General features: G+C 49.3%; 1 protein-coding gene across 7 annotated transcripts in view; it reads right to left on the bottom strand.

Annotated features, from left to right (window-relative positions):
* MED12 (mediator complex subunit 12) overlaps nucleotides 1-25,981 on the bottom strand; it is an 820,436-nt gene that overhangs the window by 395,216 nt on the left and 399,239 nt on the right. The gene's annotated exons all lie outside the window — the stretch shown is intronic.

Raw genomic sequence — 25,981 nt, 5'->3', positions numbered from 1 at the left:
GCAAAGGTTTTTACACACTCAAAGTCTGAACTCGAGGACAATTGTTTTTATATCAAGAGATATAGTTTTATTTTTAGAACCAACAGGCACAAAAATAGACTTTCCTTGGTATAGATACTCTCATTTAATTACTTTGCAAGGAAGCAATAAACTTTGTGAACACAATAGATACAGGGGTTGCTCGGCAACTCAAGTCTAGACAAACTTTAGCATTGAGCTCAATGGATAGTTATCATAAAAGTACAGTTGATTACAGTACAGATTACTTTAGTAGTTCCAGGACTAGATCCTAGATTCAGTCCTGGGGCCTAAGCTGAAACCAGGTTAGCAAACACGTTTTCGTTACTGTAGTGAATGTTCATGAATATAAAGCGGTTTTAAAAGTTCACACTTAGAAACTTTTTAATGAAAATCTGGCAATGTTATTCAATGGGAGAACATTCAGGTTGCAGGTAAAGTATGATCACGTTACTTTTGTAATCCAGCACTGGGCTCCTAGGGTCAACACTGGGGTCTTAACTCAAAACTGGTAGGTAATTGCGTTTTAGTATTTCGTAGGATTTTTAAAGAATATTTCAAGTTTTGAAAAGTAGACACTGAAGAAATTTTATAAAAAAGCAGACAATGGGTTCCTATGGAGAAAATACAGATTACTAGTAAACCCGGTAAGGATTACTTTTGCGGTTCAGTACTGGGCTGCAAGGTACAGTACTGGCTTCTCCCCTGCTCACAGGTGAGTACTTCGGAATTCGGCTGATTTTATATGAATATTCTCAGTTTCCAAAACTTCACAATTTGAAAATTTTCGAGTCAAAATTGGTCAATGTTCTCCAATGGCAGGTCAGAGTTTCCGGTTTCCAGGTGAGTACCTGGCTGGTGAAGTTAAGGTTCTGGGCATAGACTCTGGGGTCCCCCAGGGTCAGGTAAGTACAGTTGGTTCAGCCCCAGCAGTACAGGGGCGGCCGGGTGCAGAGGTAGTTAGGCCCAATGATATCCAATGAGGGAAAGGGGGCCTCCGGTTAGTGGCTGCTGACTAGCAGGCCACGCGGCTGTGTGAGCTGGGCTCCGGGTCACTTGTTCAGGGCAAAGGGGGAAGTAGGACAGGTCAAAGGTGGCACAGCCAGCGGCACCCGGCCGGCTGGGTGAAGGGTGCTTTTGAGCTGTCAGGCGCTCAATGTTATCCAACGGGAAAGGTCAAAAAGGAACAAAGGCTGCAGGCTCGGGGACGGAGACTCTCCAGGGGCGACCAGCACATCGAGAGGTAAGTTGGGATGTTGGAGCACAGGTAGGTACCCCAAAGGGAGGCACAGGGGGCTGTAGGGCTCCAGGGGCAGGGGTGTCGGAAAAGCTTACCCTAAGCTGGTCGCGGTTGGGGTTGCCCCTAGTTCTGAGTCTGCATGCGTAGTCTGGTTCTTCGAGGAGGGTCTTTGGGAACTGGAGCTCGGGTCGCAGTCGCCGGGGGAACGTCCTCGTGGTCTTGGTTCGGTTGGGCTCGGCGGGTGCAGAGTGGGCTGGTCCAGAGCTTCCTGGCTGGCACCAGGGGGGGTTGTTGCAGCAGAGCCTCTGCTGATGGGAGTCTAAATCTTTAGGAGGGTCAAGGCAGGTAGGTCCTCTGGGTGTCCCAAGCTTGCTGTCCGCAGGAGTCGCCGAGATTTATCCAGGAGCAGGTTCCAGGAGCGACAGGACGGTAGGGCTGGGGACAAGTCAGTTGTTGTCGTCCTGTTAGCAGCTGCGCAGCGGGTCTTCTTCTTGATCTTTTGGTATCGGGATCTGAGGAAAGAAGGTTCAGGGAGCCCCTAAATACTGAATTTAGGGGCATTACAGGTAGGGCAAGGGCAGGGACCAATAGGTCCCTGTCCAGGGGTCCAGCAACATGTCTACTGTGTGGCAGCCTCTGCAGCCACTCAGCCCAGACGTGGATTGTAGGTTAGGTTTTCAGGGGGCATCTTTAAGATGCCCTCGGGTGCATTTTGCATTAAATCCCACACTGGCATCAGTGCAGGTTTAATGTGCGGAGAAGTTTGGTACCAAACTTGTCAGTCCTCAGTGTAGCCATTAAGGTGCTGTGGAGTTCGTAATGACAACCTCCCAGCACCATATACTCTTAATGGCATCACTGCACTTACAGTGCCCAGTGCTCATGCACCTGTGCCCACACCTCTGTCATTTGACACCGAGCTGGAGGGGTGACTGAAGTATGCCAGGGCAGTGGGTTCTATGGGCATGGCACACAGGGATGTGTGCCATGTCGACTCTTTGTTTAGTTCTGTACTTAGACACTCAGCCTGCAAAGGCAGTGTGTGGGTGTCAGGGTACAAGACCCCTGAGGGTGACACAATAAGTGCTACAGCCCTCAGGAGTCTTCTCTGGTAACTATGCCCTATGTATCTAGGTAACCATTAACTAGGGGCTGATAGGTGGCCAGAGATGCCAATTGGGTTTTAGTTTCAACACAGTTTTAGGGAAGGAACACAGGCCCTGGGTACCTGGTTGGCAGGAACCCATGGCACACTCAGTCAAAGCACATCAGCAGTTCAGAAAAAAGTAGGGGCATACCATGGCAAGAAAGATAGCACTTTCTCACACATGCCCCTAAAGAACTGTGGGCCTAAACGGAGCAGCTGGCACTAAGTGCTGTGCAGCTTTGAATCTCACTGTAGACGTGGGTGCTCACCGGGACTCCCATCACAAAGAAAGGCTGCCAACCGTTGCAGCTGCCCACACTGGTGCGGGAGCAAAGTAAAGGGGGCTCTCTAAATAGAATCACCCCCTCGGTGCAGCTTCCCTCTGCAAGCTGGGCAGCTGGGATAAACAAACTGGAGGGGCCCTGGCACATCTGTGCCCTCGGGGCCCTGGCACATCTGTGCCCTCTGGGCCCTACTGGGCTTGTAAATTGGCACCCATTGTTGGAGCGACCCGCAACGGCCAGCAATTAAGCAAAAGGGGATAACAGCGAGCCCTCTCTTACCGGGCTCTCTTGGCTTCACCCGGTTCCCCACCAGGGACCCGGGACTTCGTTGTGGAGCCTGCGAGGCTCCGGGTTTGTGGAGGAGGGTAGGCTCCCGTCCTCCTCTTGTCACAAGCGCCGGGAGCAGGCTCTGCTCCTTCGCGCTTGAGGCGCATTGCTTTTCTTCACCCGGGACCCCTCCTGGGACCCAGGAATTCATTATGGAGTATGCGAGGCTCCGGCTGCACTGCTCTTTTGCCTGAGCCCTCTCCTCGGGCTCAGAACTTCCCTGTTGCTTCACCCGGTCCCCCGTCTCTCTCTTAACTGGGACTTCGACTGGGAGCCCGCGAGGCTCTGGACATGCTTGGGGCGCTGGGCCCGTCCACCGCTCTGCTTCCGGTTCGCACTCTGCAACGGCCCGGATATTCCTTTGGCAGTAGTAAGGGGTAGGCTCCCGTTTCCCTGGGACAATGGTCGGGTGGGCACCCGCTCAAAACAAAGCACATAAGCGGGGTGGGCACCCGCAAAGGCCTCATGGTGCAGGGTGGGCACCCGCGACCTTCAAAGCGTCAAAGTGAGGTGGGCTCTCGCTCAGTATGACAGGAATACAGGGGAATCCCTACGCTGGGATTCCCCCGGGGAAGCTTGCAGCTCAGCTCTGCGGAGTCCTCGTGCTCCTCTCCTCCCAAAATCAAGTGCTCACCAGGCGCCCAGAAGCAGACAAAGGTCCTGTAGCGAGAAAAGAATAAGTCCTTAGAGGGGCAATGCAAGCCCTCCTGGCAGCCCCCTGGGCCTCAGCAGCAGCACACCGCAGCAGGATCAGCACAGCATCATGGCACCATGAAACTGAACCCTTTCATGGGGTCACAGCCCCTTTGCTTATACCACCAAAAGACTTTCTTCTCAAAAGTCACAAATCACTGAACCCAGCCGGAACCAGTTTGGTGTGGTCCATGAGCACTTTGTTTACAAGGCTGCATCCTGCCTCTGAGGAAGAGGAGGTCTGCCAACAGACGCACTGCGGAAGGTGGAGCCATCATTCAATTTGCCAGGCACAGCCCTGCTCAGATCAGACCATACCCCAACTGCATATCTCTTTATTCACTCCACATCTGGCTCAGCCTGCCCTGTCCCTCCAAAACCAGAAATGCAATTCACATCGGGCAGGCTGACATGCACAAAGAAATGCCAACTTCTAAAAGTGGCATTTCTCACAGTCATAATAAATCTGCGCTAAAAATGTGTTGTTCTCGCAAGAGAACAGAATCAAATAAACTAAAACTTGAAAACTGCGCACACCATTGCACAGCATTCATTCTTACAATTTCATACAAACCAGACTTGGCCATACTGCTACTCTTATAACAGGAATTACCACTGACACACACTTATTTATTTTATATTTATTCAACATTTTATATAGCGCGAACAAGATCTTTGCAGATATCAGAGTGCTTTACAGAAACAAGGGGTAGGGGCAACAAGAGGGTGATAAAACAAACTATTGAGTACAATATAGTAGTCGGTAGTAAGTGAGTAGCAAAATAGGATAGCAATCATCTATACTACTATTATAAAGCAAGAACTTTGAACCTTTGAGGCGGAAAAACTCGGGAACCACAGCGCCAATCCACACACCAGATACATCATTGTAATCGTCAGGGTGTGCAGATGGACATAGGCTATATAAACTATAAAAATATGCGTTATTTAAAAAATAATATGCGTTATCTATACTACTATTATAAAGCAAGAACTTTGAACCTTTGAGGCGGGTAAACTCCGGAACCACAGCGCCAATCCACACACCCGATACATCATTGTAATCGCCAGGGTGTGCAGATGGACATAGGCTATATAAACTATAAAAATATGCGTTATTTAAAAAAATGTACCTTAAAAAAAAAAGTAGTCCCTTCGAAGTAGCGCCGGCCGCGACCTGCGTGCTGACGTCAGGAGCGCGGGGAGGAGCGGCATCCAGGAGCGCCAGGAGGAGCGGCGGACATGGTGCGGGGGAGGAGCGGTGACGAGCGGCGGACAGGCGGTGAGGACCCGCGGACAGGCAGGAGGAGCGGTGACAAGCGGCGGAGCGGTGAACTGAGGAGCGCGGGGGAGGAGCGGCGGCTGAGTTAAGGCTCCGGGGGATCCACGGACAATGTCGGGGCAGGCGGGGGTTGGGGCAGGCGGAGGACGAGGCGGGAGGGGGCCCGGGCTGCTGGACAATGTGGGGGCGGGCGGGGTCCCGGGCTGCTGGACAATGTCCGGGCGGGGTCGGGGAAGCCTGATTGCTACCGGACAAGGTTGGGGCGGGCTGCTAGTATAAAAATATAGTACCAATAGACAATCAAGTAACCAATAATACAAAAACGGTGCAAAGTCTTTGGTCCAACCATATAAAAATATAATACCAATAGACAATCAGGTAACTAATAATACAAAAACGGTGCAAAGTCTTTGGTCCAGCAAACCTAGAGTTCAGATGAACTTGGCCATAAGGAAGGCTTTTACCTCTTTCTTGAACAATGGAGTGGAGGAAATAAGCCTGTTTCAGGAGGGAGTGCATTCCAGATCCTGGGTGCCATTCCAGAGAAGGAGCGTTTGTATGTTTTTTCCTTCCGGAATCTTCGAGGTTTCAGGAGATTTTTTGTACTTCTATTGGATCTCGAGCCTCCTGATATAGTCAGCTTTTGAGTGAGGTAGTTGGGAGACTTGTGGTGTACGGCTGAGTGTGTCATACAGGCAATTTTCAGCTGTATTCTGGCTTCAAAAGGCAGCCAGTTCAGGGATTTTAAGTCAGGGGATATATGCGAAGGTTTTCTTGAACTAGTGAGAAGTCTTGCGGCAGCATTCAAGGAGGCTCTTAGGGGTGCGGTTGTTGAAAGGGGGAGTCCGCTGAGGGCCACAATTCTGTAGTCTATGCAAGGGATGACTAGGGCTTGTACAGCAGTTTGGAAGTCCTTAGCTGGGAAGAAGGGTTTAAGTTTCCTCAAAGTGTTGATTTGGAAATTAGCTCCTTTAGTTGCTTTGCTAATGTGCTGCTGCATGTTGAGGTTGGCGTCAAGTGTGATGCCTAAGGATTTCGCGGATTCCACAATGGTGGGTTGGACATTGAGCGCAGTTAGGTTGTTGAGCCAGGTTTGGGTGATGGCGATTTTCGCAGGAGGTGAGATCAGAAGGAACTCAGTTTTCAGAGCATTTAGTTTGAGGTGATTATCGGCCAACCATGATTGGGTGTTTCTGAGTGTGGAGTTCAGAAGTTTGATGTCTTCCGGGGATTGTAGCTTGAGGTAAAGTTGAGTGTCATCGGCGTACATATGGAAGTGTACATTAGATGCTTCAAGCAAGGTGGTGAGTGGTTCCATGATGAGGTTGAACAGTGTGGGGGATAGGGAGGATCCTTGTGGGACGCCTAAAGTTACAGGTGCAGATGAGGACAGCACGTTGTTGATCTTGAACTTCGGAGACCGGTTATGTAGGAAGGAAGTGAACCAATTGAGAACAGTCCCGGAAATACCCATTCTGGTATTTAACAGCTCCAGAAGGTTCTCATGTTTGACAGTGTCAAATGCTGAAGAGAGATCAAGAAGGATGAGGAGGCAGGAATCATTGCGATCAAGGATTTGGAGGGCGTCATCAATTATGTGCGTCATAGCCGTTTCCGTGCTGTGTTTCGCTCGGAAGCCTGATTGATGAGGGTTGAGGAGGTCAAACTGATCAATGTGTTTTGTCAGTTGGAGTTGTATGCATTTTTCCAGCAGTTTGGCCAAGGTGGGGATATTGGTGATAGGGCGGTAATTGTTTAGGTCAGCCGGATCAGCTGTAGGTTTCTTGAGTATAGGCGTGACTTGCCCCACCTTGAGGGAGTCTGGGATGAGTCCTTGTTGAAGGGAGCTGTTGATGATTTTAGTCCAAAGTGGGAGGAGCAAGGGGGTGAAGTCTTTTACAGCATTAGCTGGTAGAGGGTCAGTGAAGTGATTAGTGGGCTTCAAGGTGCCAAGCAGTTTGTGAATTGTTTCTTCAGAGTAGGTGTCGAAGGACGTCCATGATGCGTTGTTTTTAGGTTGAGTGGTAGTCATGCTGATAGGGCTGGAGTATCGGCTTACATCATTGAGGAGATCACTTCTTATGTTATCGGTCTTTAGCTTAAAGAAAGCAGAAAAGTCTTCACAGTGTGGAGTGTCGCTTGTTGTGCTGTTTGATTGTAAGGGTTGCATCTTGGTTTGAGTTTTGACTAGTTCGAACAGTTTTCTTGGTCAGTTTTTTGCTTGGTCCAGCTGGAGGCTAAAGAAGTCAGATTTCGAACGCTTGATTTTCCTAAAGTAGGCATTTCTCTTGATCTTAAGCGTTTTAAGGTGCAGTGCTGAGGGGTCAGATCTCCAGGTGCGCTCTGCCATTCGCATAGCACGCTTGTCTTCATTGAGTCTACCATCGTACCAAGGGTTCGAGTTCTTGGTGGAGACTCTTCAGTTGCAGGGGGGCGGCTTCGTTGATTATTGAGTTCATAGAATCGAGGTAGAGGTCTTCAGTGATTGAACATCAGAGGCGCCCGAAGGGGAAAGGAGGAGACTGCAGGTGTGGGAAGGCAAGGAGTTAGGGTTAAGATTCTTCATGTCCCTTTTCCAGATCTTGGATTTGGTGGGTTGAGCCAGGTTAATTTGAACTTTTTCGTTGATGAAAAAAGTGATAATGTGGTGGTCTGACCAGTCACAGGGTTGGTTCGCCCCCAGTTGGGTAGAGTCCTCTTTGGCGATGATAAGGTCGAGGATCGAGCTTTTGTCGTGTGTCGGGCTGTTGCAGATTTGGGTGAGGTCAAGCGCATTAAGGAAGGTTTTGAGGCTATTCACCACTGCGTCTTTCTGATCGTTCCAATGGAGATTGAAGTCACCTAGGTAGATTTGAGTGATTTGCCGACCGGCGTTGGATGAGATCGGGTCCATGAGTTGTTGGGTGAAGGGGAGGTTGTCCCCGGGCGGGTGGTAGATGACATGTAGAGAGCATACAGGTTTGCCCTCGCTGGAGATATCGAGGCAGAAGAGTAAACAGGACGTGAGGGAGGGGGAGGTGACTTTAGTAACAGAGAAGTTGCTCCTAAAAATGCATGTGATTCCCCCGCCCGTCTTGTCGAGTCTAATGATGTGGTAGTTGGGAGGGGGGGGGGGCCGGGGGGGGGGACTAGAATGTCCATTATAGGTGTAGAAGTTTCAGTTAGCCACGTTTCAGTCAACAAGGCTAGGTCAAGATCCATTGTTATGATGAGATCCGCGATGTCAGAGTGTCTCGGGCCGATCTGCAGTTGAGTAGGATGCATTTGAGTCTGGGGGTGAGAAGGGTGGTCGAGTGTTCTAGAGAGAGGGGGACTTTTCTGAGATTATTGGGGTCGGAACTTCTGTTGCTTAGGGTGGGGGGTCTAAGGGGATTTGTGAGAATTGTGGGTATGGGGAGGTGTGTGGTGGTTGTGTGTTTTAAGGGACCTGGGCCAAATGAGCGAAGGAGGGTGTATAAGTCGTGATCCGAAAGGGTGTTGAGGGCGCGACGGGGGCGGTAGGTGTGATTGCGAGCGGGGATAGAGGGCCAACGCAGGGAGTGTTGATTGAGAGGGTCTGTGGGGAGCTTGTTGGGTGAGGAAGTGGTGACAGGTAGGGGGTGTCTGGGGTGTGTGAAGAGGAGTTCTTGGATGGTGTGGAGATTAAATGCGTTACTTACCTGTAACTGCAGTTATCCAGTATTAGTGTCTTTCATAGATTCACATGCCTGAATCATTCCCCGTCGTCGAGACGGGAGCCTCCGGTATATAAAAAAGTAATGTCCTAAGACATACATATAAAAGAATAGGCCTAAGGGTCTCACCTTAGTGTCCTATCTAGGTCCTTATGTAGGAAGGACAAAACAGAGTAGGCCCAAGGGTCCCACCTTGGTAGCCTATCTGTGTCCTTTTGTAAAAAGGACAAAAGTAAAGAGAAACAACCAATCAGCTACTACCTCCCTCTAGAACAGAGGTCTTCAATCTGTGGGGCGCGACCCCCAGGGGGGTCGTGGAGTCCTTGGAAGGGGGTCGCAGATTCTGCCACAGCACGCAGTTCGAGGGTGTTCATGGCGGAGGCCTAATTCACACCGAGGTGTGAAAAACATCAAAGCGTCATTAACAAGTAAAAGGTCTTCTAAAGACCTGTCAAGTACTCGGGTGTGGCTGTGTGTGTGTGTGTTCCTGAAGCCGTTTCCAGCTGGGGGAGGAGGAGAGGTGGGGGGGGGAGGGTGGAGGGGGGCTGGGGGAGCAGGCTGTAGTGTAGCCCCTGCATATTGCGTGCCTGGAGTGTGAGTCCCATGACACGTCCCCCCCCCCCCCCCCAGCAGGGAGGCACAGAGATGCCCTCATGATCGGGAAAGAAGGAAGAAGAGCAGAGAGATACTGACCCCCCACCCCCACCCCCCCATGGGAGAGGCACAGAAAAGGTGGGTGGATGAATGATGGATGGATGTAAGTATGAAGGATGGATGGATGTGTGAAAAGGTGGGTGGATGAATGATGGATGGATGGATGAAAGGGTGGATGGAAGGATGAAAGGATGGATGGATGAAAGGGTGGATGATGGAAGGGTGGATGGATGGATGAAAGGGTGGATGGGTAGAAGGATGAAAGGGTAGATGGATGAAGGATGTATGGATGGATAAAAGGTTGTATGGATGGATAAAAGGTTGCATGGATGGATAAAAGGTTGCATGGATGAATGATGGATGGATGGATGTGTGAAAAGATTGGTGGATGAATGATGGGTGAATGGATGGATGAAAGGGTGGATGGATGTATGGATGGAAGGATGAAAGGGTGGATGGGTGAAGGATAGATGGATGAAGGATAGATGTAAGGATGAAAGGGTGGACGGATGAAGGATGAATGGATGAAAGGGTGGATGGATGAAAGGGTGGATGGATGGAAGGATGAAAGGGTGGACGGAGGAAGGATGAAAGGGTGGACGGATGAAGGATGGATGGGTGGATGGATATATGGATGGATAAAAGGTTGCATGGACGAATGATGGATGTGTGAAAAGGTGGGGGGATGAATGATGGGTGGATGGATGGATGCAAGGATGGAGGGATAAAGGATGGATGGATGGAAGGGTAGATGGATGTATGGATTGATGAAGGGTAGATGGATGTATGGATTGATGAAAGGTTGCATGGATGAATGATGCATGGATGGATGTGTGAAAAGGAGGTGGGGTGAATGATGGGTGGATGGATGGATGAAAGAGTGGATGGATGTATGGGTGTATGGATGTATGGATGGATAAAAGGTTGCATGGATGAATGATGCATGGATGGATATGTGAAAAGGTGGGTGGATGAATGATGGGTGGATGGCTAAAGGATGGATGGAAGGATGAAGGGGTGGGTGGATGAAGGATGAATTTATGGAAGTAAGGATGAAAGGGTGGATGGGTGAAGGGTGGATGGGTGAAGGATAGATAGATGAAGGATAGATGTATGGATGTAAGGATGAAAGGGTGGACGGATGAAGGATGGATGGATGAAAGGGTGGATGGATGGAAGGATGAAAGGGTGGACGGATGAAGGAAGGATGTATGGATGGATAAAAGGTTGCTTGGATGGATGAATGATGCATGGGTGGATGTGTGAAAAGGTGGGGGGATGAATGATGGGTGGCTGGATGGATGAAAGGGTGGGTGGATGGATGGATGGATGAAAGGGTGGGTGGATGGATGAAGGATGGATGTATGTATGGATGGGAGGATGAAAGGGTGGATGGATGGATAAAAGGTTGCATGGATGAATGATGGATGGATAAAAGGTTGCATGGATGAATGATGGATGGATAAAAGGTTGCATGGATGAATGATGGATGGATGTGTGAAAAGGTTGGTGAATGAATGATGGGTGGATGGATGGAAGGGTGGAGGGGTAAAGGATGGATGTATGGATGGAAAGATGAAAGTGTGGATGGATGAAGGATGGATGGTTGGATGGATGAAAGGATGGATGGATGTGTGAAAGTGTGGGTGGATGAATGATGGATGGATGTGATGAGGTCTAACAGGCGCATTTATGGTTGTCAAAAGATGATGATGAGGAGTACCAGTTTCTAGAAACTTTTGTCGGAAGGGGGTCCTGACCCCTAAAAAGGTTTTACAAGGGGGTCTCGGCATCAAAAAGTTTGAAGACCTCTGCTCTAGAACCTTCCTGTGAGGAGCCTCAGTCTCTCAGATTTTCGAACGCACCAAGCTAGTTAGGTGTAAACTTGTTAGAGAGAGAGGTGAGTCCTTCCAGGGGAGGCGGGAGGGTGCATGTGAATCTATGAAAGACACTAATACTGGATAACTGCAGTTACAGGTAAGTAACGCATTTCTTATCCAGTATTTGGGTGTCTTTCATAGATTCACATGCCTGAATCAGAGTAGCAAGCAATACAATATGCACATTCTGTGTTGGTACAGCATACATAAGTCTGCAGATAGGAAACATTTGCGACTGTAAATCAACAACATACAATGTCATGTAGTATCTAGTAATAAAGAGATGTGCATACCAGTCAAGGATGGTGGGAAGCAAGAAGGCTCACCTCACTGGAATAGATGGCGAAGCACTGCTCTGCCCACTGCTGCGTCTTTCGTCAGCTCAGCGTCCAAGCAGTAGTGCCTGGTGAAGGTATGCGGGGACTTCCAGGTCGCCGCTCTACAGATGTCCAGGAGTGGCCCTCCAGCAAACAGTGCCGTAGACGTGGACATGGCTCTCGTGGAATGGGCTTTGGCCCGTGAGTCCAAAGGCCGCCCAGCCTTGTCATGGCAGAAAGTTATCGCTGAAGAGATCCACCTAGATATACTTTGTTTCGTTAAGGGCATGCCCTTCCTTGGTCTGCTGAATGCGACAAAGAGTTGGGATGATTTCCTGAATTGTCTTGTTCTGTCAATATAGAATTTGAGGCATCTCTTAAGGTCTAAAGAATGCAGCGTTCTCTCAGCCGAAGCAGATGGGTTCGGAAAGAACGATTTGAGAACCACTGGCTCATTAAGATGGAAGTCTGATGGGACTTTGGGTATGAAACGTGGGTTAGTACGCAGGATGACTCTGTCCTCTTTGAATTGTAAGAAAGGGTCTTGGATGGAGAGGGCTTGCAATTCACCGACCCTTCTGGCTGAGGTTAAGGCCAGGAGGAGGGCCGTCTTCCACGACAGGAATTTGATATCCGCTTTGTGGATAGGCTCGAAGGGATGCTTCATCAGTTGGTGAAGGACCACGTTGAGTTGCCATGACGGAGGGACAGGTTTTGGCCTAGGCAAGGACCTGAAGAGGCCCTTCAGGAATTGTTTGATGAGCCTGTCCGCCCACAGGGAAGGACCCTCAGAAGTTCTTGTGAACCTAGATATTGCTGCCAGGTGAACCTTGATGGACGCATGGGCAAGTCCTGACTGCGCCAGGTGTAGCAGATATGGCAGCAGTTGCTGTGGGGTGACATGGAAAGGGTGTAGATCTTCTTTCGCACACCAGACACAGAAGCGTTTCCATTTGAGAGAATAGGTCTTTTTAGTGCTGTCAGCTCTAGCTTTAGCTAGGACATCTCTACACTCCTGCGGAATGTTCAGGTGGCTGAATTCGCGGTATTCAGGAGCCAGGCTGATAACTTCAGAGGGCCCAGGTTCGGGTGGAGAACCTGTCCTTGGGACATTGTGAGCAGGGTCGGATGACTGTAGGCGAAGAGGTGGTTGGATAGACAGGCGATGAAGTTCCGTGTACCAATGCTGCCACGGCCAGGATGGGGCGATGAGGATCAGGGTGCAGGGCTCCGATTTCATCTTCCTGATTACCCTGGGTATCAGTGGAAATGGCGGAAAGGCGTAAGCAAACACGTTTCGCCAAGCTATGGAAAATGCATTCCCTAGTGTTCCTGGTTGGGGAAGCCTGCTTGCGAAGCTTGGGCATTTGGCGTTCTCCCTGGTGGCAAAGAGGTCCATCTGTGGTGTTCCCCACTCCGCAAAGATGTAGTTTACCATTCCCGCATCCAGCTCCCATTCGTGGGATAGAGACTGTTCTCTGCTCAGGGCGTCCGCTAGGACATTGTCTTTGCCCGGAACGTATTCGGCTTTGAGTGTTATGCCATGCTGGTTCCAGACTTTCTGAGATTCGAGAGAGAGAGAGAGAGAGAGAGAGAGAGAGAGAGAGAGAGAGAGAGAGATAGAGAGAGAGAAAGAGAGAACGTGTCCCTCCCTGTTTGTTCAGGTAGTGCATCGTCGTGGTGTTGTCTGTCCTGACGAGCACTGGGGAGTTTCGGATGCGTGGGAGGAACGATTGGAGCGCCAGGAAGACTGCCCTTAGCTCCAGAATGTTGATATGGAGTTTGGATTCCTGCGGCGTCCATTTGCCGTTGATCTGCAGTTCTTGCAGGACTGCACCCCAGCCCTCTAAGGATGCGTCCGTGGTGACTATATGTGGTTGCGCCGGAAGCAGGAACGGCAGTCCCTGCGACAGGTGTTTGGTCGACCTCCACCATTGTAAATTGTTGACTATAGATTGAGTGACTCATATGCGGTCTTCGAAGGATCCCGCAGCTTGTGTCCACTGCCTTGTCAGTGCTTCCTGAAGGGGACGCATTTTTAGACGGCAGTGTGGGATGAGCAGAATGCATGACATCATGCCGAGGAGCGACTTGAAGATACGGACAGTCAGAGTCTTTTTGGATGCCACTAACGTGGCTAAGGAGATAAGTTTCGATTTTCTCTCCTGTGATGGGAAGGCTCTTGCGCATTCCGTGTCCAGGGTCGCTCCAAGGAAAGTGATGACTTTGCTTGGTTTCAGTGATGACTTCTCTTTGAGGGTCAGGCCTAATTGGCGGAAAAGATGCAGACAGGCGCTGGAAGATGCGGCTGCGGCTGCTGTCGACGGAGCCTTTACCAGCCAGTCGTCCAGGTATGGGAAGACCTGGTGTCCCTGTTGGCGAAGAAAGGCTGCGACAGGAGAGAGGCATTTTGTAAAGATCCGGTGGGCAGATTTTAGGCCGAAGGGAGAACACGGAATTGGTAGTGGACTCCTGCTACTGCGAATCTGAGGTACTTCCTGTGTCCTTTGAGGATAGGGATGTGATAGTAGTCGTCCTGAAGATCTAGTGATGTCATGTAGTCGCCTTTTTCCAGTAGTCCCAGGATCTCTTGTAGTGTGACCATACGGAACGACTGTTTCTTTAGGAACACATTGAGTGCCCTCAGGTCGAGGATCGGTCTCCATTTCTTGCCTTTTTTGTGAATTAGGAAGAAGTGGGAATAGAACCCTTCCCCCTTTTGGGCGTGTGGAACTTTTTCTATTGAGCCCTTTTGAAGCATGGAAGCTATTTCCTGAAGAAGCAGCCGTAGGTGTCTGTGAGGGCGCTTGACAGGTGGCGTCGGTGGGGGATTTGAGAGGAATTCCAGTGAGTGGCCGAATTGGAGAAGTTGTAAAACCCACCGGTCCGTTGTTATTTGTCGCCAATTCTGTAGGAAAAAAGAGTTTTCCTCCAAGTCGTAAAGAATGTGATGGTGGAGGGGCTGGCCAATTGATAGAGTCATTGGCGATTGCCTGCGGGTCTCTTCTGACCTTTTCCTCTGTAGGACGATTTGTTGTAGGAAGTTTGACGTCCCGACTGGTTTTGACGCTGTTGGAACTGCGTCTTGCCCTGTGAGTACGAAAAGGAGGACCTATTTTGGTAGGAACCTCTGTATGAGGATTGTCCTCTCCCTCTGTTGCCACGAAAGGACTGATTACGAGATTGTAGAGTTCCCAGAGCTCTGGCTGTACCGGTGTCCTTTTTTTAGGTTTCGCTGGGGGGCGGAGCCGTTAGGCTCCTCCTCCAGAGAAATCTGTAGTTTCTAGTATGGGTGACTTGAACACGCCCCTCTGCTTCATTGGCTAGCTCCATAAATGGAGGCTAGCCATTGGAACAGAGAGGCGTCCGTCAATGCCGGACCAGACACGGGGGCGTTCCCGAGATTCTTTGGCCCCCGAGTCTGTTCCGGCATTGCCGGCACCTCCCTTCTGGAAGTGCCGCCTCTCCGTCCTCAGGGCCGCGCTGCTACTGGCTGCCCTCAGCAGCGCGACCCGGAAGTGCCCGCGGCTCGCCTGGTTGAAGGCGGGTCCTCGGGACCGGAGTGCGAGGGAGCCTTGGAGGCTCCAGAAGAAGACCGCCGTCGCAGCCTCCGTCCCCGCCGCCAGCCTGAGAAGAGAGAAGCCGGCACCAGTCCTGCGCGAGATACCGCAACAAAAGGTTAGCTCAAAAAAAGCAGTCAGATCCGAGGCGCCCCTCTCGAGGCCGCTAGCTTCATCGGAGAAAGGAAAATGTGAGAAAAACGAAAAAGAGAAATTAAGGCTGGCATCCCTCGCGTTTAAAAAACAAGAGCGGACCGAGAATAGGCAGACTGCCGCGGCCAGGTCACTCCAACGCGCAATCAACAGGTATTTTTAGAAGAGGGTAAATGTCAAGGATTTAAAATGTTAATGCTCATGCAAGTCTGACAGGAGGCCACAGCTGACACCCGCGGGTAACCTCGACATGCGGTGAGGGAGGCCACAGCTGACACCCGCGGGTAACCTCGACATGCGGTGAGGGCAAACAACAGGTGGTGCCCTGATAAGACAGCATCACACGGGGCACCGCACTAATGACTGAGGCCGCGTCACCACATGAACCTCCAGGAAGCCTGCGCACGCGGGGAGCCCGAGCGTTGGGGGAATTAAATATTCATTTCGTTTTGTTTGACAAAATGTTATTATGGAGCGCAGAAATCTGACCCGATCCAATGCCATCCATCCTTGTACAACTAGGAAAAGCAGGATTCGTTCTTTGAACGCATTCCAGTTTCTCTTCGAGCTACATAAGCACAAAGGTATTGTACGGGCATTACAAAAAAAGTATTCAGTTATAGGAAGTCTGCACTTAAAATGCAGTGTAAGCAGGCTCTCTAACCTTACAGGATTAACCTGTGTCATGGGCTGGCAGGAATCCCTAACCCCGTGGCACTGTGAATCACGGTGAGCCCCCGTGCACTGCCCATGCCCCGCTGGGGTGGCGAACCGTTCCCTATTTTTTGTCCAGCCATGTGGGTGGTCTGTCCCGTCGTCCACGCTCTGCTAGCGAAGGACCCCAAATGTCACGCATTTTTGCCGGTCACAGCTATCTGCCTAAAGAAACCTCAAGCCACCGGGCAGGGGGTCCGTATCCCACTATGTCAGCATCTATGAAGGGTGAAAGAGGTGACGGTCTGTGACTTTGCGTGGGAAGGAGGGGTGTGGGTGAGGGGGGGGCAGGGGGAACAGGGGGGCAGCAGTAGCAGAGGAGGATTCCCACAATGCAGCTTTAATGACACGTCATCTTTAGAGATACTAATAAGGTTGCTTACCTACAGCTGCCATTCCCTAAATGGGCGAATGAAAACCATGCTCGGGGCAGTCCTGGGAATATACCCTTTATGTTTATTTCTCCCTGTAGGCCTCTTTTAAAGTGCACACATATAGGCAGATAAGGGGACAGAAGCCCTGTCTGCCTACCATCCCCCGACGTAATTTTTAATTCAGATTAATTTTTTTTACCACAAATCTGCTAACAGCTAAATTGATTCTAAATACACGCAATCTTAGAGAAAAACTGGGGACAGAGGAATAAATCCAAAAGTTGATTTCTCAAGACCACATAATTTAGCCGACTAGGGAGTCTGGGACTGAAAACTATATCCCATATTCCACAGTTTGACTACTAGCCCACTAGACTACAGCTGGCGCAGCAGTGATTCTGATCATGGAAAGGCCAAGGGACTACCTTCACTGGGAAACGTCAATGTATTGTGGGCCCTAACCAGATTTAATCTTCAGAGCTTATTTCCAGCATATTTAGGTAAAGCCAGGATTAGATGTTAAATGTTAAATCAACTACAGTTGTCTTCCCACCCCAGTCAGTTGCACACCTTGCTCACTTAAGACTTGAGCCGTGGCAGGTGAGCAGGATGGCATGTTTGCTTGGCATATTCTCAGCTGTACTTGGTTTTTGGGAAATGCCTTATTTGTAGGCTTAGTTATAACTTTACACGTTTGCTTTACCGCCGGATTGGCTGAAATGTCCTCTAAACAAGTATATATTTTAGTAGTAGATGGCATTAACAGATCTGCAGGACGATCTAATAGCATTTGCTCCAGTTTTAGCAATAGTGCCTGTTTGGGGCTGAGCACAAATTGCCTTCTCCTGTACTGTGAACACGTACATGCCCCCAGGGGGTATCTGGTGCGAAGGGCATGCTCAAAAAGACAAGCAAACAAGCGAGCTCAAATAATCCACACATGCACTGTGCATTCATTGATTTATTTCTTATTTTGCATCTCGATGGCATAAGGAATCAGATCACGTGTTATGATATAGGCAGACAATTTCTGCTAGTGGTGGGCATGATTTGCTCCATTTGCAAAAGCCATTTGCACCACATTGGTGTTTGCTGCTCTTGTGGTTCCGAACGTGTTTGTACAAATGGCTGGAAGTTAAACTACATATATTCTGCATCACCTCTTTGTCTGTTTACCCTTCCCGTGCGCACACTGCCTGCCCTCGTGTCTTTAAGGTTGTTAAGCATTGCGCCCTAATCTTGTGGAGTTGCCCGGATCTTCTACCTACATATAAAACATGAGGGTCACAATATCCTGAGGTCACCATGTGCTTTTAGTGTTGAGTTATGCTGAATAAGGCGAGGCTGAGGGAGTCCTCTTGATAATCCATCCTTTACTCTGCTCTGCAGTATATTGTGGAGGGGTGCACACTACTACCCCTCCACACTCCCCCCCCCCCCCATCTCCACTCTGCCTAAGATCTTGCCTTAAGTGGAAGATTTTTTCTAAACAAACGAAATTTTAATTTGAATAATGTCAAGCAGAGGCAAACGATTCAAGGGTAACATTATGCTGGAGATGCGCCGCAGTTATTCCAGACCGGATCACTCTTGCTGGGAGACTATAATGTCAAGGATTTCTGTAGCATGGCGGGCTCCCATCATGCCAAGGGGTGTCTGGCATCATTTCGATCATCATCATGATCAAAGCAAGTCAAGGCCAATATTATGCCTGGGATTCACTACATGTTTTCCAGCTCCTTTCACACAGAAACTCATACTCGTACACACAAACCCATGCTTCACACGCACATACATGACAACTCATACATGCACACTTACACACATACACACAATGTCATGCGCCCTGCTCCGCCTTCTTAACCTGAAGGTGTGGTGGTGGTGCTATTTGAGAACTGCATGGTATGTGGTCCAGTCAGGGTAGGCGGAAGTAGGGGGTGTGTGTCCTCACTGATCAGCAGATCCTAGTTCTATGTGCCTCCCAATCTTGTGGGAGGGGGAGGGATGTCAGGAGCATGGGGGGCATGGGATAAGGTGTCTGGTAGCATAGTAGTGGCCAAGTCAAGAGATGAGCGAGAGAAGCTCTGAACAGGAAACAAGTTATGGAGAGTGGAGGAAGAACATAGAAAGAAACAGTGAGTGGGAACCAGACAAAGGAAAACATAGGGAGCAGAGGAGGCTGGGGAGGGACAAAGCTCCTGATTTACAGTTTGTATGACGGGTACTTCGGCACAATTATTGCAGATTTTTGGAATGATTTAGGATGTTATGCACATGTAATTAGGTCAGGGCTGGCTTTAGGGAGGTGCTACCAGTGGGGTTGCACTTGGTGCTGACCTTGAAGGGTGGGGGGGGGGGGGGGGCTGTGAGCTGTGTGGGCTGTGAGCTGTGTGGGCTGTGAGCTGTGTGGGCTGTGAGCTGTGTGGGCTGTGAGCTGTGTGGGCTGTGAGCTGTGTGGGCTGTGAGCTGTGTGAGCTGTGAGCTGTGAGGGCTGTGAGGGCTGTGTGGGATGTGAGGGCTGTGAGAGCTGTGAGGGCTGTCAGGGCTGTGAGAGCTGTGAGAGCTGTGTGGGCTGTGAGGGCTGTGTGGGCTGTGAGAGCTGTGAGGGCTGTGTGGTCTGTGAGAGCTGTTGGCAATGTAAATAACAATGCCATTTATTTATAAGTAAAAAAAACAAAAATGTTGTGAGCAATGCCAATAGCTCTAAATTTTCCAAAGGCGAAACCATTGCATTGTAAATGCTTGTTGATTGTGGTGAGGGCTTCATCAATCTTTTCGCCGAAAAGATGTTCGCCATCATACGGCATATCAATTATTTTAGTTTGGACCTCCTGTCTGAAGGAGGTGGCCTTAAGCCAACCTTGAAGTCTTAGAACAGAGGCGCCTGCCAGCTGTCTGAAGCCAGTCATGGCTACGTCGATGGCACAGTCGATCAATTCCGAAGCCGAAGTTTGTCCTTCGAGGAGAAGAGAGTGTGCCTCCGCTTTCAAATCCTCTGGAAGGTCAGCGAGGTAGGGCGCGATGTCCGCCCATAGTTGAAGGTTGTAGCGGCCCAGAAGTGCGATAGAGTTGGCAATCTTCACCGTCGTCGCAGACGTGGTGGAAAAGCGTTTTCCGACGGCATCCAGCTTCCTGCCTTCTTTATCGGGTGGAGTTGATAAGGGGGATGCAGGGTTTTGCGAATTCTTCTGCGCCGCTGGAGTAACCACGGAGTCTGCCTTGGGGTGACCCGTGAGGCATGCTGGTGCCGATGATGTAGCCTTATAATTTTTGTCAAGTCTGGGCACTACTACCTGCAGAGACGCCGGAGTCTGCATGAGTTGTTTGCCCTGTTTCAGAAGGTAGTCAATGATCGGGATTGATCTTGTTGTTTTCTTCGTTGGTTCCTTGAAATCATAGAGGAAACATTCAGTCTCCTGTGTTTCCATGGACATATGGAACCTTTTGGCTGCCCTTTCCATGAGGTTATGGAAGCCTCCAATGTCTGCGGGTGGAGACTCTGAAGACTGCGGCTCTGGAGAGGCTGGAGAGTGAGTGACGTAGTCTTGGTCGGCGTCCGGGTCTGTGTCATCGTCGCGGACTTCCCCTTCTTCATGGTCCCTCTCATCGTCATCGGACGGGACGGGGTCTTGTGCTGGATCTTGAGTTCTAGGAAGTACCAGCGGAGGGGGCTTATGTCGTGGTACAGGCGCAGGTACAGGCGCAGATACCTGCGGAGTTGGAGGAGCAACAGGAGTGGCTTTTTCTGGAAACCGTTCTTTGTAGTCTTGGATGAGGAAACGCAAGTCCGAAACTAAGGATGCTGGCAGGCACACCATTGGTGTCACTTGTGTGTGTACCCGAGTATGGACAGCTTGAGTCACAGGTTCCTCAACATCTTGCTCCTCATCTGTACTCTGGCACTTAAGCACCAGTTCCGAAGGGCTAGTGGCCTGGGTAAACGGTTCCTCCTCCATGTCTTGGTCCTGTAAGAAGCAGGATGGTGTTAGTTGTTGCACCTTACTAGGTGATGTCATGTCCGGTGTAATCGGCTTTTTGGTAATTCTGATTGTGACATGGGACGTTTGGGCATCCATAGCATGTGAGAGGAGCTCAGACTCCTTCCAGGTACCAGTTGCCATCGACGCCTGTGTCGATGGCGTCACCAAAGAGCTTTCCGTCGTCGACGGAATTTTACTCTTCGTCGACGGTATGTTCGTCGTCGACGTCCTCGTCGACGGTGTCTTCGCCGACGGCAACTTTTCCGTCGTCGACGGCTTCGTCACGGGGTGCTCCTCGTTGACGATGGAGGCTTCACCGACGTTGTGGCTTTCGTCGACTGTGTCGTCGTCGATGTTTTCGGCGTCGGCTTTGCCGTCGATGTCTTCGGCGTCGGCTTTGCCGTCGACGACGAAGTCCTAGTCGTCGAGGGAACAGTGGATGAAAGTGGTCTACTCGTCGACGATGAAGGTGTCATTTTGGTCGACGAGGAAGACGCCGACGAGGCCGTCGTTGTCGACACTGTTGTCGTCGACGAAGAGACGGTTTTCAGCGCTGAGGAGGTCGTCGACGTTGTCGTCGTCGTCGTAATCAGCGACTGCTTCCTGGGGACAGGAAAGTCCTTGCCAGACACAGTAGGCTTGCCCTCTGAAGACTTTCTGGCCTTCTTAGGAGGGGTGTCTGAGGGGCCAGGCGAGGAAACCCTAGGCCTCTTCAAGGAAAACTGCGAGGCGCCAGACATGCTCTCACCTTCAGAAACCAAGTCGCCTTCTGGCCTGTTTTTAAGTCTGTTCAGCCATATCAGAAGACGTCCTTCCCGGTCCTTCTGGGTTTTATGGGAGAAAGTACGACATATTCTGCAGTCCTTGGCCTGGTGGTGAGGGTAGAGACAGTATAAACAGGTCTCATGTTCATCATCCACGTGAAGCCTCTTTTTGCCACAAGAAGCACAGGCTCGAAAAAGTCTTTTTTGCTATCAGCCATAGCAAAGAAGTCGAGAAACTATCGAATTTAGATGAAAAAGTAAGATTCCTGAGGAGAACTCAGGTGGAGACTCCCTAGCACAACGTGCGGTAGAAAATCTGAGAGACTGAGGCTCCTCACAGGAAGGTTCTAGAGGGAGGTAGTAGCTGATTGGTTGTTTCTCTTTACTTTGGTCCTTTTTACAAAAGGACACAGATAGGCTACCAAGGTGGGACCCTCGGGCCTCCTCTGTTTGGTCCTTCCTACATAAGGACCTAGATAGGACACTAAGGTGAGACCCTTAGGCCTATTCTTTTATATGTATGTCTTAGGACATTACTTTTTTATATACCGGAGGCTCCCGTCTCGACGACGGGGAATGATTCAGGCATGTGAATCTATGAAAGACACCCAAATACTGGATAACTTCTTTGACTTGTAGGAGAGTGGATAAAATCATGTCAAGAGTTGGATTGGGGATGGTGTTGGGGCAGAGATCCGTGGGGGAGTGGTTGAGTAGGAAGCTGGAAAGGGAACTGGGGAGGGGGGTGGGGGGGGAGTAATATGCTAGCGTTAGTGCAGGGCACTGCGGTAGTAGTAAGTGGGGTGGCATTCGATGGATGAGAGAATATGTGGGTGAGGGGTGTGGAGGGGGGAGGTTGGATGCATAGGTGGGGACGCTGGTGGGAGGCGACGCAGGCGAGTTGAGGGATGAGTGGAGGCTGGAGACAGTGGGGGTGCAAGGAAGGTAATGGGGGCCGAGAATGGGGGGAGAGCGGAGGAGGGGTTACGGTAAGGGAGGTGGTGTGTTCTGTGAGTCTAGTTGGGAGAGTGGGGTAGTGGGGAGGGAGAAGGGGGGGAGATCGGGTGGGAGATGGACCTGCCGCGGGGCGGGGGAGATAAGTTCAGGGCGGAGGTGGGTTCTGCGAGACTCGTAGGAGGTGTGAGGTGGGGGTAGGGAAGGTGGGGGTATGGAGGATGTAAGAGGGGGAGTGAACTTCGCCAGTGAATGAGGGTTGTGGGGAGGTTACATCGGGTGGGTGACTGACTACAACGCTGGCAGGATGGGAGAGGTGTGGGTCGCTCAGCTGTTGTGAAAGGCTATGCATGTTAGAATGAAGATTGGGAGTGGAGGGTGTTGTGTAGTCTGAGGTGTTAGGGATAGAGGTCCGCCGGTTGGAGATGTGTTCTAAGAAGGTAGGGAACAAGTTGTTGAGTAAGTCAAGGTTCCTATCAGTGGATTGGAATAGGATGATCCCATTGTTGTAGATGGTGATGGTGGCTCTGCCTGGGAAAACTTGGGATGGTGTGATAGAAAGCGTTAGGCCATGAGCGGATTTTCTGGTCGTGGAGATAGTGAGAATGGACAAGAACGCTTTCCTCCACAGTGCTCTACGTAGAGTGTAGAGGATGATATAGGTGGTCATTGCTCCATTGATCAGTGAAAAGTAGGTGTCCACAAACGGGGTTTCAGGGTGGGCCTTCAGGAAGTTGTGTTTGAAGCGTTTGGCATTTTTTTCTGGTGAGCTCAGGTGGGTAGTTAATTTTGTATGTGTGCTTGCCCATGCGTTCCATGGTGGAAGAGGTGTAGGTAGAAGAGGGGGGGTGCGTGGGTGAGTGTGTGGGGATACAGGGCTGTAAGAGAGGAAAGAGAAGAAAAATTGAGTATTGCCCTAGGTATGGGCAGTTAGTGAGGATGACTAGTCCAAGATGGCCACCAAAGTGGAGGACTAGTCACTGAGCAGGGAATTCCCCATGCAATCCTACGGGAGGGCAGGCCATTCTCACTCCCACTAAATGTAACACAGGGCACACACACTTTACACTGGACCACAGGGCTAAAATGCCCAGCGGTCTAAAACCACTAACACTTCACCGAGAATAAGGTTGGGAGAAATGCAAAAAGTTTAGGGGTGAACCTGCAAAAAGGGCCAAGTCCAACAGTCCTCTATTCTGAGCACTTGTGATGGTCAAGATCACCTCTACATCTGTAATCTTCTATTGTAGAGAAATATTAAGCTATTCACTTCTACTCGTGCACATAGACTTTGTGGGTTCCAATGTACACTTTCCAGGTGAATTGGTAACATGAGAAGTAGCCTTTCAAATGAGCCAAACAGTTTTCCTTTGACGTGTGGGTACTGCTGCTTTGCCTACAGTATGTCAATCCGCAGTGGCAGCACAAATTGCATTTTTAGGTCTCGCCTGAGACAGCACATGCACTGCTGATTACAAGACATTTTCTTTACTAAAAAGGGCTGGCAGCCTGCCCACTGCTTACCATTCGTTTGCTTCACTGTCATTCTTGCTCGCTGGTTAGCGGCCCCGGTTTCACTTTATTTTCGTTCATTTCTCCCTTCAGCGGAGAATGGATCAAGTAAACACTCCCTCTTTTTTGATTAGTGTAGTTCCCCAGCACAAACTGGGATTGAGAAGATAAATGCTACTTACCAGTATGCATCTGTTCTTGGCATGTAGAGCTGCAGATTACTACACTCTGCTTTAGATCGCCACCTGGTGTTGGTCTCGGATGATTGTATGTTGTTGTAGTCTTGGAAGAAGTCTTTGTAGTCACGAGATAGGGGACTCCTCCCTTGGACGATAGTGCGCATGGGCATCCGCTCAATCCTTAGATTATTTTTCGCCATGATGGGAAATGATGGAGTTAGTAGAAGTAAAGAGAAAGGATGTCCATGCGTGTTTATCTAATTAAGATAAAACTGGTACAGATACAGGTTCCGGGGAGGCGGGAGGGTGTGTAGAAATCTGCAGCTCTACATGCCAAGAACAGATGCATACTGGTAAGTAGCATTTTCCATTCGAGGTATATGAGCTGCAGATTCTACACTTTGCATTGATTTTGCAGCAGTGTCTCCCATAGCGGTGATCACCTGTGTCTGTTGCAGTAGTTTGAAAGCGAGTTTTAAGGACAGCTTGACCTACTGCAGCTTGCTGCTTGGCTTGCACATCAACACAATAGTTTAGTGAAGGTGTGTGTTGTAGACCATGTTGCTGCCTTGCAGATGTCTTCTAGGGGAATGTTCCCTAAGAAAGCCATGGAGGCTCCTAGTTTGCGTTTGGAGTGTGCTCCAGGAGGAACTGTTAAAGTGAGTTTTGCTTTGTCACAGTATATTTGTACTAAACAACTAGAAATAGTATCCGGGAGTCAAATGGACAAATTTCGAATCTACTTTGAAAGCAACAAAAAACAATATCGTGTAGTGATTAAAGTGACGTGACTATCTGTCATCCTGCACACTGATTTCCCTTCTTGGAATAAAGTGCCCATCAGTTCCCGCCTGATTCCGCCCTACATCATTTGGGCTCTCCTTACCCAGGAGAAAATGTAGTATTACTAACAGTGTGGTAGTGATAGTCTAACTTCAAACAATTTCCTAAGTGTGCTGGTAGGACTGCCAAACTGTTTTACTGCGGGTAACTGGATTACAGTGCCAAAGTAAATGTGAAAAAATAGTGGTGTTAAAATTAGGTAACTATTGAGTGGATGCAAACATTTTAATTTGGCACTGTAATCCAGTTACCCGCAGTAAAACAGTTTGGCAGTCCTACCAGCACACTTTGGAAATTTTCTGAAGTTAGACTATCACTACCACACTGATAGTAATACTGCATTTTCTCCTGGGTAAGGAGAGCCCAAATGATGTAGGGTTGGAATCAGGCGGGAACTGATGGGTACTTTTTTCCAAGAAGGAAAATCAGTGTGCAGGATGACACAGTCACGTCACTTTAATCACTACAGGATATTGTTTTTTGTTGCTTTCAAAGTAGATTCGAAATGTGTCCATTTGACTCCCGGATACTATTTCTAGTTGTTTAGTGTTAGTAAGGCATGTACCCGGTGGGTCGTTAAACAAGCCCAAGGACCCCATCCGAATGTTTTTCTTCGTAGTATATTTGTATACATTTAACAATCCACCTTGCAATTCCAGATTTAGAAATGGGGTCGCCTTTATGTGGTGGAGAGGAAGCAACAAATAGTTGCTTTGTTTTGCGAAAGGACTTGGTCCTATCAATGTAATAGAGAAGAGCTCTTTTGGCATCTAGTGTGTGTAAACCTCTCTATGCTACAGAGTCTGGGTTTTGAAAAAACACTGGTAACTCAACAGATTGGTTTAGATGAAAAGGAGTAATTACTTTAGGAAGGAATTTAGGAGTAGTTCTTAGAACCACTTTGTTACTGTGCAATTGTAAGAATGATTCTTGTATAGTGAAAGCTTGAATCTCACTAACTCTTCTAAGAAAGGTAATAGCAACGAGGAAAACTGTTTTCCATGTGAGAAATTGTAGTTCACATTTGTGTAAAGGTTCAAAAGGGGGTCCCATGAGCCTGGTAAGAACAATGTTTAGGTTCCACACTAGAGAGGGTGCAACCTAGGAGGAATCACTCTTTTTAATCCTTCCATAAAAGCTTTTATGGCTGGTACTCTAAACAAAAACATATTTTGTCTGTTTTGTAGATATGCGGCAATGGCTGCAAAATGTAAACGTATAGATGAATATGCCAGATTACATCTCTGTAAATGGAGAAGGTAGCAGATAATATTTTGGATGGAAGAATCTACAGGATCAATTTGATTATTAGTGCAGTAAATGGCAAATCTTTTCCATTTAGCAGCATAGCAAGCTCTAGTAGTAGGTCTTCTGGCTTCTTTAATGAGATTCATACAGTCTGGTGGCAGGTGAAGGTTACCAAACTCTAAGA

Source organism: Lissotriton vulgaris, chromosome 4_1, assembly GCF_964263255.1.
Source record: "Lissotriton vulgaris chromosome 4_1, aLisVul1.2, whole genome shotgun sequence".
Lineage (NCBI taxonomy): Eukaryota > Metazoa > Chordata > Amphibia > Caudata > Salamandridae > Lissotriton > Lissotriton vulgaris.
Note: the sequence above shows the minus strand (reverse complement) of the source record. Positions and strands in the feature narration are given on the sequence as shown.